This window comes from Epinephelus lanceolatus, chromosome 22, assembly GCF_041903045.1.
Source record: "Epinephelus lanceolatus isolate andai-2023 chromosome 22, ASM4190304v1, whole genome shotgun sequence".
Taxonomy (NCBI): Eukaryota; Metazoa; Chordata; class Actinopteri; order Perciformes; family Serranidae; genus Epinephelus; species Epinephelus lanceolatus.
In genome coordinates this window covers 18086803-18101997 of record NC_135755.1, presented here as the reverse complement: position 1 = coordinate 18101997, position 15195 = coordinate 18086803, and the positions used below count along the sequence as shown (strand labels likewise).

Below are 15195 nucleotides of genomic sequence, written 5' to 3'. Positions count from 1 at the left end.
GGGACGTGCTGGTAGCCCACCTTACAACCAACAGGACTCAAAAGATCTGAAACTAACACCCTGTTGCCAGACACTATAAGACACCACCTAGAGGTCCTGCGATCATGCCTTGACAGATCAGAGCCAGGTCCGGTCCAAGGAGAACCCACCATGGATTGGGGGTACGTCTGGGATACCGGCACATCCCTCAAATGTTCGATCAGATTGGCATCTGGGGTATCTGGAGACCAGGTCAACACCTTGAGCTCTCTGTCCTATTCCTGAGCAGTTTCTGTGGCGTGACACGGTGCACTGTCCTGCTGGGGGGAACTGCCATCGACAAGTGCTGTTGCCATGAGATGGTTTACTTGGTCTGCAACGATGTTCGGGTGGGTGGAACATGTCAAGTAGCATCAACATGAATGCCAGAACCCAAGGTTTCCCAGCAGAACATTGCACTGTAGCAAGATGATCAATGTTAATCACTTTACCCGCCAGTGGTTTTAATGTTTTGGCTGATTGGTGAATGTCATCCAAGAGAGGCAATAAAAACGAATGGAATGATCAGAGTAGTCACATTAAAATTTAAGGTGTGTTGATTTACGTCATGAACTCATGCATTGAGTAACATCCAAGAAAACATTCCACCTTGAAAGTTGCCTGTAGCTGCTGGCGGTAGCCTTTGAGGGGCACAGTTAATTCAATGATTTCTTTCTCAGTCAATAGCTGCTAACTGTTAACTAGTAAAGATGAAGAGGCAGCAAAACATCCTTTCATTTTATAGTCGACAGTGCTAACCACTGGGATGTGACAAGGTTTCCCAACTACACTGATATTTTTGTAAAGGGTCACCGTAGAAGTATTAGGCACTGCAAAATGGAAATACTCAAGTAAAGTACCTCAGAGATGTGCTTACTTACTTTCCACCGCTGATGAACAAATGTAAATGCAGGCGAGATTGAACAACACACTGTAGGGTAACAGGCATCTTATTAATTTGTTTGTTTGAATTATTTGGTTTTAATGAACAATTAAAGACAGACAGTCAATAATCAATCTGCCATATGTAGTGTTTTTGTTGTAAAATTGATTTTCTTTCATTTTAAAGCATTTTAAAGCTTCTCATTAAGAGCTCTCCTTTGTAGATGTTTTACATGTTTTGCATTGCAAATACTGATCTTTGTCACTGCGCTCACTCTCCAGCTGACGTGGCTCGGGGAGGAGTGGCTGCGCAGTCTTCATTTTGGGACAACTGGCATCCATCGAACGTGGCGATTGATGGCAGCCCTAGTACAAACTACTGGCACGGGAACTGTGTTTCCACTAGGACACAGTGGGAGCCCTGGTGGAGATTGGACCTGCATGGTCCTTATGACATCTCAACAGTTGTAATCATCCGAAGAACAGATTGCTGTGGTCACTATCTAAATGGGGCTGAAATCCGCATTGGTAACTCACTGGAGAACAATGGAAACAACAATCCCAGGTGATGAAATTGATTCAAATTGCCTGATAATCAGACTGGATTACCATTTGGTTTTCACCAAATTCTTCACACATTGTGTTCATATTAGATATTTTCAGTATGGGAAGGGGCGAGGGGCTGCTTTGTTTTGTTTTGCACTAACCAGTCAGAAGCAGGTCAGTCCTATCAAAATCATTTTCAGCTGATGTGGCTGTAGTAGCGATTGTGAAGAGCTTTGTAGCCTCAGAGATGGGCAGTATTTCCATTAAATGTATTTAACAAATGTTTTTTGATTCAATTTTAGGCTACTTCTGAGTATTTTGTAATTTGTATTTGCAGGACAGAAAAAAAAGATGTAATTTGAAACTTAATTTAATGAGAGCTTGTATTTGTGCATTTGAAATTCCTAAAGTACTGTAAAACCTCAATCAGTAGCCCAGGCTATTATTTGTTTAAATCACTCAAATCAACAGGCCTGTATTTGGGGCAGGCCTTTAATTCCTTTTACACAAAACTGTGTGATCGGGGCAATACAATCAAATTGTTTATTTAAACCCGTATGACTACTTGTTTGAAAATTAGGCTCTCAGATAATATATAAATTATGAATCATTCATTTGATCTAGCTCTGATAGACAGCGCATCAGAGAGGATTACGGCACCTGGCATACTGTCACACCACCACTTTATCATGTTAAAACAATACACACAACATGGATTAATTTTGTAAGAAAAACCCTTTTGATTCTTTTGATCTGAGGACCCTTACAGACTAAAGGAATATGAATAACTTACAGGGGGGCAACAACCTGGATTTATACATCTAAAGAACTTCTATAAAAAATAAACGAACTGCTTAGCAACAAGACCAGGCCTCTAATTGAGACAGGCCTTTATTTTCCGGAATGTGTAGCCACACCGAGCTAGTAAAAGGGAGTGGACGTTACATTGGGACTAGGCTTTTAAGTGTTAGGGTACATAATTTAAAGGTTCAGCATGTAGGATTTAGGGGTTTATATTGGCCGAAATTTAATGTAAATGAAAACAACAATTGTTACGGAGATTACACCACCATGTTTCTACAGTAGCCCAGAATGGACAAACCAAACATTGGCTCTAAATAGTGCCATTTTTTTTTTTTGCGTTTTTTGCATTTTGTTTTGTGCATTTTTGCATGTAGTTGGCAGACCCTTCGCTATAAGAACGTTGGAAAAAAGGGTTAGTTTTTAATGTAAAAGTGCTTTACCCAGTCCATTTGTTTTGGAGAGGACCCCAGTGAATAATTCGGCTTACGATAAAACTTCCTGAACATCTGGATCTAAAGTTATCAGCAAAAAAGGTGAGTGTGGCAGATTGAGTAGCAGTTGGTAGAGTGTGCAACGGCCGTGCGTCCTCCCCTCCTCTCCGCTCTACTGTTGGAAACCGCCCTCTGCCCGGTGGTATGTATATTTGAGTTCATATTACTATTGATTTCAGCGTAATTTCAAATGGGTAATGTTCGGTTTTTTTATGGTATTTACATTGCAGGCCCTTAAAGGCCAGGCTGTGCGCCACGGTGTAGTGCCTCCTGTTTTTTTGTAAGCCATCAGCCTCCACCTCCTGGCGCTTGCTGCTGTTCCGTCTCCAATGACTTTTGGATTTCGTTGAGTGCAGAGAGTGTCTATTCCGAGTCATTTATGACTGAATCGTTCTGATTGCACCAGACTTTTCAGAACTTCCCCTTTACAATATTACCTGGTGTCTTTTTTTTTGTCATTCTCCTCTCATTGACAAGTGGACTATATTTGGTAGCCACGTTCTAGTGGTTTCCTTTATACCCCGTGCTGTTTTGTTTATTTGATTTAATTTACAGTAAGCAGGATTATGTCTTCTTTTGATTCTTTATCCCTTTCTCCTGTTTTGTTTTGAGGTTTGTTTGTTTTCTGGGGGGGTGGTCAAATTACAAGCTACTCATATGCATGTCTTCCAACTCTTGGGGTGTGTGAGTGTGTTTTATGGAGTGTGTATGAGACTGTTGACTTGAAGTAACTGTGTGTTTCTCTGTTGCCAGGAGCAGCGGGGTGCAAGCCGGTGGCAGGCGGACCTCTTGGTGGTGGTGTCCTCCCTCACTCACCCCAATTTACCCAAACAATATACCCCAGAAACTAAACAATGATAACCAAAATTACAAAAGAAAGTAGGCTAATAACAATCGTCTAATTGAATCAATGAACAAAGAGTCTAATATAAATTACCCAAGAGTTGGAAGACATGCATATGAGTAGCTTGTAATTTGACCAACCCCCCAGAAAACAAACAAACCTTAAAACAAAATGGGAGAAAGGGATAAAGAATCAAAAGAAAACATAATCCTGCTTACTGTAAATTAAATCAAATAAACAAAACAGCATGGGGTATAAAGGAAACCACTAGAATGTGGCTACCAAATATAGTCCACTTGTCAATGAGAGGAGAATAACAAAAAAAAGACAAGTTCTGAAAAGTCTGGTGACAGAACAGCAGCAAGCGCCAGGAGGTGGAGGCTGATGGCTTATAAAAAAACAGGAGGCACTACACCGTGGCGCACAGCCTGGCCTTTAAGGGCCTGCAATGTAAATACCATAAAAAAACGAACATTACCCATTTGAAATTACGCTGAAATCAATAGTAATATGAACTCAAATATACATACCACTGGGCAGAGGGCGGTTTCCAACAGTGGAGCGGAGAGGAGGGGAGGACGCACGGCCGTTGCGCACTCTACCAACTGCTGACCAGAAACCACGGAAAAAGACAATTTATTCAGGTGAAGACCAGGCAGAGACAGGCCACAACTTAAAACTAATTCGAGCCAGCCTACCTCAACACCGAGTGGCGTAACAAACTCAAAGCAGGAGACCGTAACTCCGGTCTGCACTCAAGACGCCAAGGGAGGGAGAGACAGCCACACTGCAGAGCGAGGAAACCGGCAGGTATAACACCAGTTACGCATGCAGTAAATGTGCGGCACCAGGAATATAATGAGAGCCTACCTTATGCTTACAGCAGGGCTAACACACCAAAAAGCCTCGGGAGGCACACCAGCCACACCAGACTGCACAGACGCCAGACTCTGGAGGTTAGGAAGAGAAACCAGAGCAGTATTGTCTTGCCTAGATATAAAGGTGGGTGACACCACCCTGCAATCAGCGCTGATGGCTGATTGGAGCTCAATCTGCCACAATCTACCCCCGACTTTTGCATCGTTGCCCCGACGATGGACAGAAGAGGAAAGTTATAGCAACCTAGCGCCACGGCCTAAAGAGGGCAGACTGAGCATTGGACACAAGCCTTGAAGGGCCACCAGCCCCACCATTTCTGGGGCCCACCGGCTGGGGGAGATGGTGGACATTAGAATGCTGACCAGCCGTACGGCATTCAGTCCGGTGCAAGGCCACCTGGCTAGAGCTGGGTTGCTCTAGTGGGGCTTGGGGAGACAATGACGAGCTCCAGAGGGATATCTGACGATGGTTGAGTTCCCACCAGGGTCACCGAAAGGTGGCCCACAGAGCCAGATGGACCTGACGTAGCTACAGTAGGCGGCAAAGAGGTGTCTGGGACCAATAGGCACAAATCACCATCACCCAAGAAGTTGGGGTGATCACCATCCTTGTCATCCCCAGAGGCTGCCGGGACAAGTGGAGATGGAGCCCTAGAAGGATGGTCCAAAGACTCTGATCCAACTTGAGCTTTCAACATGTCACGATGCACAGTCCGTACCTTGTGCAAATCATCCACAAGGGCAATGGTGTACACGGCTCCGGCATCGGAAGGAGCTCGCAGTATCTTGTAGACCACTGAACTCCATACATCCCGGATCTTGTGGCGACCCCTAGCACTATGGTCCCGAAGATAAACCAACTGGCCCACCTGTAATGGTGCCTCATGGACCCGATGATCATGTTGCTCTTTCCGGCGACCAGCAGCAGCCAACAATCGCTCTCGAGGACCATCAAACGCCACCTTAAGTCTGGCCTGGTGCTCAGCCACCCAGTCACGCACTTCCCCCAGTGCCGGATCCTGGACCCGACCCAGGAGGAAGTCTACAGGAAGCCTTGGTTCCCGGCCAAACATTAAAAAGAAGGGGGACTCGCCTGTACCCTGATGAGGAGTGGTATTGTAGCAGAACAACACTTGCGGAAGACAGGAAGCCCAATCCTGTTTCTGCGCTATGGGCAGTGTGCGGAGTAGGTTGTGGAGAGTTCTGTTGAATGGCTCACAGTGCCCATTACCCGGCTGGATGGTAGGGAGTGGTGCGTGACTTGGCTACCTCATACAAGCTACAGAGCTGATGAATTATGGCACTCTCAAAGCTTGTACCTCAGTCCGAGTAGATGCGACTCGGGTTGCCAAACCTGAAAAACCACTCTGTTGACAAGACCTGTGCAACAATAGAAGCCTGCTGGTCTCGGGTTGGGACAGCCACGGTGTATTTACTGAATACATCTGTCATCACAAGGACATTTTCTAGCCCGTTCCGAGAGGGCTTGAGCATGGTAAAGTCTATGGCCACAATCTCGTTCGGCCTAGACACAAGCAGGTGGCCCATGAAACTGTGTGGCACAGACCCTGAATCCTTTGCGACTTGACACCACTCACACTCTTGCACCCACCGCTTTATGTCCGAGAACATCCCTGGCCAGTAACAGCGCTGTCTTACCAATTCGGAGGTCCGCTCAATACCTTGATGGCTGTGTTCCTGGTGTAGCTGTTTCAGTACCTCTGGCCTAACAGTGGCAGGTAAGATGAGCTGAAGACTCTCCTCCCCCCCATTTGGACGAAAAACCCGGCAGTAAGGCACCCCTTCCCTTTCCACGAGGCGATCCCACTGGCGCAGTAGCGCCAAAACTGGTGTAGGGACCTGTTGTCTCTCTGTTGGAGTAGGCTGGGCCTTCCGTCTCCAAAACACCAAGACATCCCTCAAAAGGGGATCCGCCTCCTGCAAAGAGCGGAGGTCAGAAGGATGATGGTGTGGAAGGACCGACACCACTGACTGAGTCGCCGCCACTCCTGAATCCAAGGGCTGGGCTTGCTGAAGCACCACTGGAACTACGGTGCCAGGCAGGGCATGTTCAACCAAACTGGAGCCAGACATGTACTGCTGGGAAAGCGCATCAGCATTTCTATTGCTGCGACTGGAGTGATACTTGATCCTAAAATCAAAAATGGCAAGTTGGGCTGCCCATCGCTGCTCGGTTGCCCCTAATTTGGCTGAATGCAGGTAGCTTAGTGGGTTGTTATCTGTGAAGACCACACACTTGTACCCCAACAAGTACTCTCGAAACTTTTCCGACATTGCCCATTTCAATGCAAGAAGTTCCAACTCCATGGAGCTATAGTTGTCTGTGTTGCGCTCGGTGGGTCGGAGACCTCGGCTAGCATATGCCACGGGTCTCACAACACCATCCGCCTCCTGAGAAAGGACCGCCCCAAGACCACTATGGCTAGCGTCAATTTCCAAAATGAATAGACGTGAAAAGTCGGCATACGCCAGAACTGGGGCAGAGATCAATTTTGCCTTTAAGGCCTCAAAACTCTGCTCACATTGCGGAGTCCATGCAGAGTCCAGTGTCTCCCCTGACCCCTTTCTTGGACCGGGTACCTGCCAGTTCTGCCACCAATCTGTGCAGAGGGGCCACCAGCTTGGCGAACCCCTCCACAAAGCGCCGATAGTAACTGGCGAACCCCAAAAATGAGCGCAGTTCTGACACCTGGCGGGGACGCCGCCACTTAGCCAGGGACTCAATCTTTGCAGGGTCTGTAGCCACCCCTTTGCCGGAAATGACGTGCCCGAGGTAGCTGACCTCCTGCTGGAAGAAGGCACACTTCTCCAATTTCACCTTCAAGCCTTCTGCTTGGAGTCGGCCAAGAACAGCTTCCAGTCGGTTCAGATGCTGGGAAACTGACGAGGAGTCTTGGTGGTGGTGTCCTCCCTCACTCACCCCTTTTTGCCGTGCTTTGGTTTTGTTTGGTTTATTTTGTCTTCACGTGTGGTGTGTTGTGTTCTTCCTTTTTTTTGGACCCGTTCCCACTCCTTTGTTGGTCTGTCCTCCGCGGTAAGCCCCCGGCCTCGCTCCTTAGGCTCTCCCCCACACACACACAGTAAATTTCTGGTCATTGCTCTTTTAGTATTGGGAACTTGTCATTAGTATTGTTAAAAATAAAGTTTTGTACCTGTGTTGTTTTGTACAACAACAACAACAACAAGGAAACGAAATTCATTACCCAGGTCCAGCAGCGTACAGAATAAATAACACTTAAGATGGACCTGTGATAAATAATTAAACAACCTAGAAGGCTATAAAATATTTAACACAGTTAAAAAAAACCCAAGCAGCATGTTAAAGTGCGTAATAGTGCATCAATAGCTGCAACAGCTACAACAGTATTAAGTGCAGAGGACAGACTAAAGCCAGAGTGTCAGAACACCCCACAGCCTCTTGAAAGAAGCTGCACTTTAGCCTTGTTGTTCTTGCTTTGAGGCTGCACAGCCTTCTGCCTGAGAGAAGGAGAGTAAACAGTTCGTGTGCCCGTTGGGTGGAGTCCTTCATGACACATAACATGCTGCTTTAACCTAAAACTGCTTTTGGTGTTTTTACCAGTTTAAATCACCTGGTACGTTTGTTTTGGAGAGGAGTGGACCTCTGCAGCTAATTTGGCTCCCATTCATCCATCCATCCATTTTCTAACCGCTTATCCTCTTGAGGATCGTGGGGGGGCTGGAGCCTATCCCAGTTGACATTGGGTGAGAGGCAGGGTGCTCCCAGGACAGGTCACAGGGCTGACACACAGAGACAGACAACCATTCACACTCACATTCACACCCACGGACAATTTAGAGTCACCAATTAACCTGCATGTCTTTGGACTGTGGGAGGAAGCTGGAGCACCCGCAGAAAACCCATGCTGACACGGGGAGAACATGCAAACTCCGCACAGAAGGGCTCCCCAACCATGATTGAACCAAGAACCCTCTTGCTGTGAGGCGACAGTGCTAACCACCACATCACCGCCCCTTAAAGGGAAATTTCGGTTTATTTCAACCCGTCTCCTATCGTCCTAAATTTGTTTCAAGTCACTAGTGACATAGAAATAATAGTTAGCATGTTAGCCGTTAGCCTAGATACAGCCGTAGCATCAGACCTGTTAAAACGTAATTGAACGGGCATCCTTTCAAGTGCAAAGTTAGTCCACTAAACAAGCTTTTTCTCCACAAAGACCGCCTCATATCGTTAGGATAAATGTCAGAGAATATATAGAAAACGACATGTAAACGTGTTGTCTTACCTTACCGGTGTGCTGCCATGTTTGTTGTTTACCATTTAGCTAAGGCTGCAACCGATCCCATTCCTTGCAACAGAGGTATTCCTCTTCTGTGGGCATTGGGGTACAGCATTCACAGGTAACGTTACACCACCAATCTCCAGAGCTAAAGCCTTCCAGCAGCCATTCCTCCTAGTGACTTGAAACAAATTTAGGACGATAGGAGACGGGTTGAAATAAACCGAAATTTCCCTTTAATTTGGCTCCCAGTAAAAAAAACATCCTGAACAAAGAATACTGAAGAAATTCTAGCCAGGAGGAGTTTCAGCGAGTTGCAATATTCAATCCTCACCACTAGATGGCACACATATCCCACTAAATCTTACACAATAGACTTTTAATGTCATTTTATTCTCAAATGAGACACATGGTTTAAACTGTAAAATAAAAAAAACTATACAACTTGCTTAATCTCAGTCTTTTGCTAAATGCAAGTGAATCATGTGACGTGTCCTGTGAGGGTATCACCTCCACCAAGGTTCCAAGCAAGCCGAGGCAGTACTCAGAGGTGACGTTAAAACGCTGCAGACCATTGATTGATTGGAAAGGATTGTCAGTTGTGTGACACGGCACCTCCTAGACAAACCAGCTATTTTTGAATAGCCACGCTACCGTCAATAGCTACCACAACTTTTTTTTTCTTAATTCACTCGATCCATATTTCAAAAAATAGCAGCCCACAAAAGTTTGCCGTAAAACTGACAAAGTGCAGACACTGTTGCAGATGAAAATGACCGGCTAGTGTTGCGTTGCAGAAGACGTCACAGCAGTTTCATGCTGCATCGTTGCTGCATCAGCTGAGAATCACGCCTACACTGAGGAGGTACTTGGTTGCAAAAGTGAGCGGAGTTGCGTCGAGTTGAGCCAAACCGGAATGGAATGGAAATGACTCCCTTTCCATTTTCCGTCTGAAAACAAACCTTTTCTAGATGGTATATTCGGTCTGATTTAGTGGTGCTCATCTTTTCAGTGTAACTGCATTGTTGTATTTGTAAATTATTTGTATTTTATTTAAATACATTTTCCTGTTCCAATGTTTTGTATTTTATTTTGATATATTTGCGGAGCAAGTATTTGTAATTCGTAACAAGATACTTGTATTTGTGCCCATCTTGGTTTATTTTTTCTTGTGGGTTGGAGAAATGTGCCGCAAATGGTATTACAACTCTCTCTGTCCATATCCCCCTCCTTCTCCTCCCTTAGATGTGTTGTCATAACTGTGAGCAATGACGTTACCATGACCTTCAACTGCAGCCAGATGAGAGGACGCTACGTCAACATTTTTTACCCTGGAGAAAGAACGCTTCAGCTTTGTGAGCTCAAAGTGTTCGCTACTACCCACGTCACAGGAGGTAAACACTGAGCGATGGCATCTGTGGATTAAATCATGTGATTAAATTTGTGGGTTCTGTATGAAGAAAGTAAAGTAGCATTAATAATTTTTTTAGTGAGTTTAGTGAGGTTATGAATGCTAATCATTTCTTTAGAGTTAAAATTGATCTATTTATCTATAGTGTTGTCATTCAATTTTTTTTTAGAAACTTTCATCAAAACGTACAGACAAGCCCACACTAATTGATCAATAATTGCAGTAATATATGTGAAAAATTAATACATTTGAAACTATGACGACAACATACCAAACTACAGACAACAAAAAACATTCCTAAATCTCTTGAATTCCAGAAAGAACATCTTTTTCTTCCAAATTCAAGTCTTTATCAAATCTAATTCACAAATTATTGTCAGTGTATGATTTGAGTTCATCTGAAATAATTTTACTTTTTTATTTTTAGGTAATGCAGAGCACTCAAGAAGTATGCAGTCCTTTCTAAAAAAAAAAAAAAGAAAAAGAAAAAAAAAAGGGGTGCATCAGCTAGCTAGCAATTTATCCACATTAGCAAGCACACCGACACTGGCTAGCTAAATCCAAGGTTTCACAAAATATTTTACACATCAGCGCTTCCTCTGACGTTAGCATTTCTTTTCAGCACCATGTGGCACTGATATTATGACATGGGGCACTGAATTTGATGGATTTACTGTTGGAGAAAAAAAGTCTGCACACTAGACTAAGCTCCCATAAATATTTAATTGAATTACCACCAAGGTAATGTTCCAAGCTTCACGCTCCTCATCAGACCTGAAGCTTGAAATGTCACCTTGGTGGGAATCCAGTTAAATATTGGGAGCTTAGCCAAGTGCGCACTCTGTTTTTCTGTCATTTGCATGATCTCTTGTTTAGCATCTAGTGTTCATCGTCTGGACGTGCGTGCTTTTGTAAACTCTTTTTTACTGTTTATCAGACCACAAATGTAACAAGGACAATGTAGCTAGCACAGCCCACAGACCCTCCGCCTCACTCCCCGCCACTAGGATAGGCTAGTACTTTCAAGGTAGTAGAGTGGATAGCAGCTGGGACCTTAGTCGCTAGTGATGGCCAAATGAAGCCTCATGAACCACTTTCCTTATTTTCTGACCCCACCAGATGGCACTCTCGGTTTAAAGATAAAGGCTGAAGGACTGGCAATGAAGTGTGTTTTCAAACCTTTGTTGAACACGCAGTGCCATCTGGTGGCTTCAGAAAATAAAGACAGTGGTTCATGAGGCCTCATTTGGCCATCACTGTTAGTCCCTGTACCAACTTGGATTCACCCAGTGCAAACCCCAGCGTGGGCTTCACAGTGAACACGCAGCAGCAATCCGGGAGCGTAATGAATTCAGCAGTAGCAGATTCCATTTCTTAGCTAATGTTAGCTACTATTGCACACTGTTAGCACTGTAGCGAAGCTGTGGAGAGGCAAAGCAGTCGGGAACTTCGGCATGAGTCCTTTACAGAGAAATCAGTCCAGGCTGCTAAAGTTGTGAAAAGTCTCAGGGCCGAATTCACAAAAGGATTGCGTGGCTTTTGCGGCCGCTAAACCGGTAAAAATGGAGCAAACAGATACCGTCTAATTCACAAAGCACGCGCAGAGGGTGAAATGCTCCACTGACTGCACTGCCAAGCAGATTGCGTCTCGGTGCTCCGGTGTTATTTGCATGTATTTAAATGAGGTAATATGCATATAGTTGGCGCAAAAATTGCCCCTTTCTATGCAAATGAGCCTCATTGATAAACAACGTCTAATTCACTAACACCAGCGCTAATAGCCACACACAGTTTGAGTGAAGTAAATAATGTCTTTAGAAAGCTGGTGCAAACTGGGCGCTCCTCTGTGGAAGCCTCTCGCCCAGACATTGCAGTGATCGTGGCAGCAGTGATCGTGTGTTAAATCAGTCTGTAAATAATATTTTGACATTATTATTATAATCATTATTACTTTAATGGCATCCGAAGATATTGATGCGTTGAACAGGTGACAGTCTGCGGTCGTTCTCAAAACACACTTCTGTCACGCACTTCAAAAGCAACTTTCAATAATTTATTTTACGAAACGGGGGAAACAAACGTGAACAAAAACGGTTCCATAATTCATATTAAATTCAAAAGATAACGAAAAAACAGTTACAAGTGAGAGGGAATAGTGATAAAGTGGACAAACTTGGTCAAATCCACAGCCACAACCCATCCGACACTGTTAGACTGACTCACCAGCAGACATCACTACATGAGGGTATACAGTACTCAGTACTTTGCCAAACAAAGTCTGCCATTGTTCTGCCACAGTGTTCATTTATACTTTGCCATGTGGCTAATTGCAATCAGGGGCAAATCAGGGGCAAACTGCACTCAGCTGCCAAACTTTGTGGGCGTGTTTGCGCTGGTATATCATTAGCTCAGTATCCTTTGTGAATAGGATGTTAAGACGGAGCAAACTGCGGGTGTAAGTGAAGTGCAATTCAAGGTGCTATCAGCGGCCACAGTTCATTCTCTGTGAATTCGGCCCTCAGTTTTTAAGTAACATCACAACCTGCTTATCGATTGACAATTAAAAATGATCAATACTGCTTTGAAGTTTCATCCAGAACATTTAACTGCTTCAGTTTATTGTTGTTTTTTTTTAATAACTGCCTTTATGACACTCCAGATAACGTGGCACTGAGAGGAGTAGCGACACAGTCTGCAGAACCAACTTCTGCATCAACTACTCCAGATAAGGCAATTGACGAACACCCTGGACCGAGTTATCCACAAGAAACCTGCGCCTCTGTATCACTGCAAGACAATCCCTGGTGGCAACTGGACCTGAAGAGTATCTACCGAATAACCGTGGTGTCTATCATCAGCAATGGACGCTCAGAGGAGCTGGATGGTGCTGAGGTCCGTATTGGCCTCCGGAGTAACACCAGCAACCAGAGGTGATATTAACAGGAACAAAAGAGTACTAACTTGCTGTAGTAGCTCTTATACTCACCAGCCACTTTGATTCTCTTTTTCATCCTGATACTTCCTCCTTCTATCAGGTGTGCCATCATCTCCGTTGCTGAGGGACTGTTCAAATACAGCTACAATTGTGGAGTGATGGAAGGTCGCTTTGTCCATGTTGTTCTTCCTGGACTTCAGAAGAGTTTGACTATTTGTGAAGTGCTGGTTTATGGTACTGTGCTTGGTAAGCTCCACACACCATGATGAATAAATATTTTCACTCTAAAATCAAAATAAATTAGATGGTGTCCCTTTTGGAGCAAAGGCTTTTGCTTTATTAATTGGGTGTGACATATTGGAAGAACAGAAGTACTGTACACAAAATGACAACAAAAAGTCAAACCTTTTAATTTTTTTCTCCCTGACTACTTCCTGTACATGGTAACATTGTAATAATATACTGTTAATGATAAGATACATATGTCTGTGCCGGCAATAACTGAGGCTGGAGACATGATGTCTTTTGGGTTGTCCATCTGTCCATATATATATTGTATGAACGCCTTGAGGGAATTTTTTATCACAAACGTTCAGTTGGACTCAACGATGAACTGATTAGATTTTGGTGGTAATGGGTCAAACGTCAAGGTCACTGTGACCTTGTCTGTCTCATTCTCCTGAGCACCTTGAGAGAATTTCTGTTTACAAATGTTCACTTGGACTCAATGATGATTGGATTAGATTTTGGTGGTCAAACGTCAAGGTCACTGTGGCCTTGCATCCCTCTCATTCTTGTGAACACATTGTCTCAAGAACAGATTGAGGTGACTTCTACAGTTTGGCACAAACATCCATTTGGACTCAATGATGAACTGATTAGATTTTGATGGTCATAGGTCAAAGGTCAGTGTGACCTTGTCTGTCTCATTCTTGTGAAAACGATATCTCAAAAAAACATTGAGGGAATTTCACATCACAAATGTTCACTTGGACTTAACAATTACCTGATTGGATTTTGGTGGTCAAAGGTCAAGGTCACTGTGACCTTGCATCCACCTCATTCTCATAAAAGTGATATATCAAAAAAACATGAGAAAATTTCTTCAAATTTGGCACAAATGTCCACTTGGACTCAACAATGAACTGATGAGAATTTGGTGGTCACAGATCAAGGTCACTATGACCTTGTCTGTCTCATTCTTGTGAACATGATATCTCAAGAAAACATTGAGGGAATTTCACATCACAAATGTTCACTTGGACTTAACAATTATCTGATTAGATTTTGGTGGTCAAAGGTCAAGGTCACTGTGACCTTGCATCCGCCTCATTCTGTAGAAGCAAAAAAGTCAAGGTCCCGAGCCGGGCCAGTTAGCTCGCGACCTCGCTCTTTTCCTCTCAAACGGACTTTCTTTATCTTCCATTAGATATCAAAAACTCAGATACTCAGAGGTCAAAAAAAATCACTGGAGACACGTAGAATCAGATGCAACTGAGTTTAATGTGCTCGCAGGCAACAAACACATCACAACCCAAATGAGCCAAGCTCCGGAGCAAGGCTGGAATTTCTTTGTTTGCGCTCGCTCTTTTATCGTAGAATTTCTGCTGAGTCATCTCTTTCCCTTAATCCTTCTCACTTGGCTCTGATCGTAACATATCCCACCTCTGCTGAGTCACTTTTTCTCCACCATAATGGTGTCATATTTCTGCTGAGTAATGTTTTTCCTAGATCTAAGACCGCCTCCTCTTACTAGGGTCATTCTCAGGACAAGCTGTAATTCCCCTAATTTTCCACTAGTGTTTTCTGAACCCATTCTCATGCTATTTTTAGAAATGATTCACAGTGAGTCCTAGGTACTTCTCCACCACAATGCTTAAGTGCTCAATGAGTGTGTGTGTGTGTCATAAGAATACATGAAATATTAAACCAGTGTGTAATTTGTCAGTTGCACAGATTATATTGCTTCAACACATATCTTTTTAAAGGTCAACTAAAAGGTACAGTATATGTCTTCAGTAAATCAGTACATTACACTACATTCCCCCCTTTGGGGCTCCATAGTCCCATATAATATCTTAAATCACAGCAAGGGGGAGGAAATAT

General features: G+C 44.0%; 1 long non-coding RNA gene across 1 annotated transcript; it reads right to left on the bottom strand.

Annotated features, from left to right (window-relative positions):
* Positions 1–3935: 3935 nt before the first annotated feature.
* On the bottom strand, positions 3936–4374 carry LOC144459697 (uncharacterized). Its single transcript, XR_013488520.1, has 3 exons — positions 4284–4374; positions 4116–4190; positions 3936–4028 (listed from the first exon to the last, which is right to left on the bottom strand). It is a non-coding gene; the product is annotated as an uncharacterized LOC144459697 (long non-coding RNA).
* Between the last annotated feature and the right edge of the window lie 10821 nt (positions 4375–15195).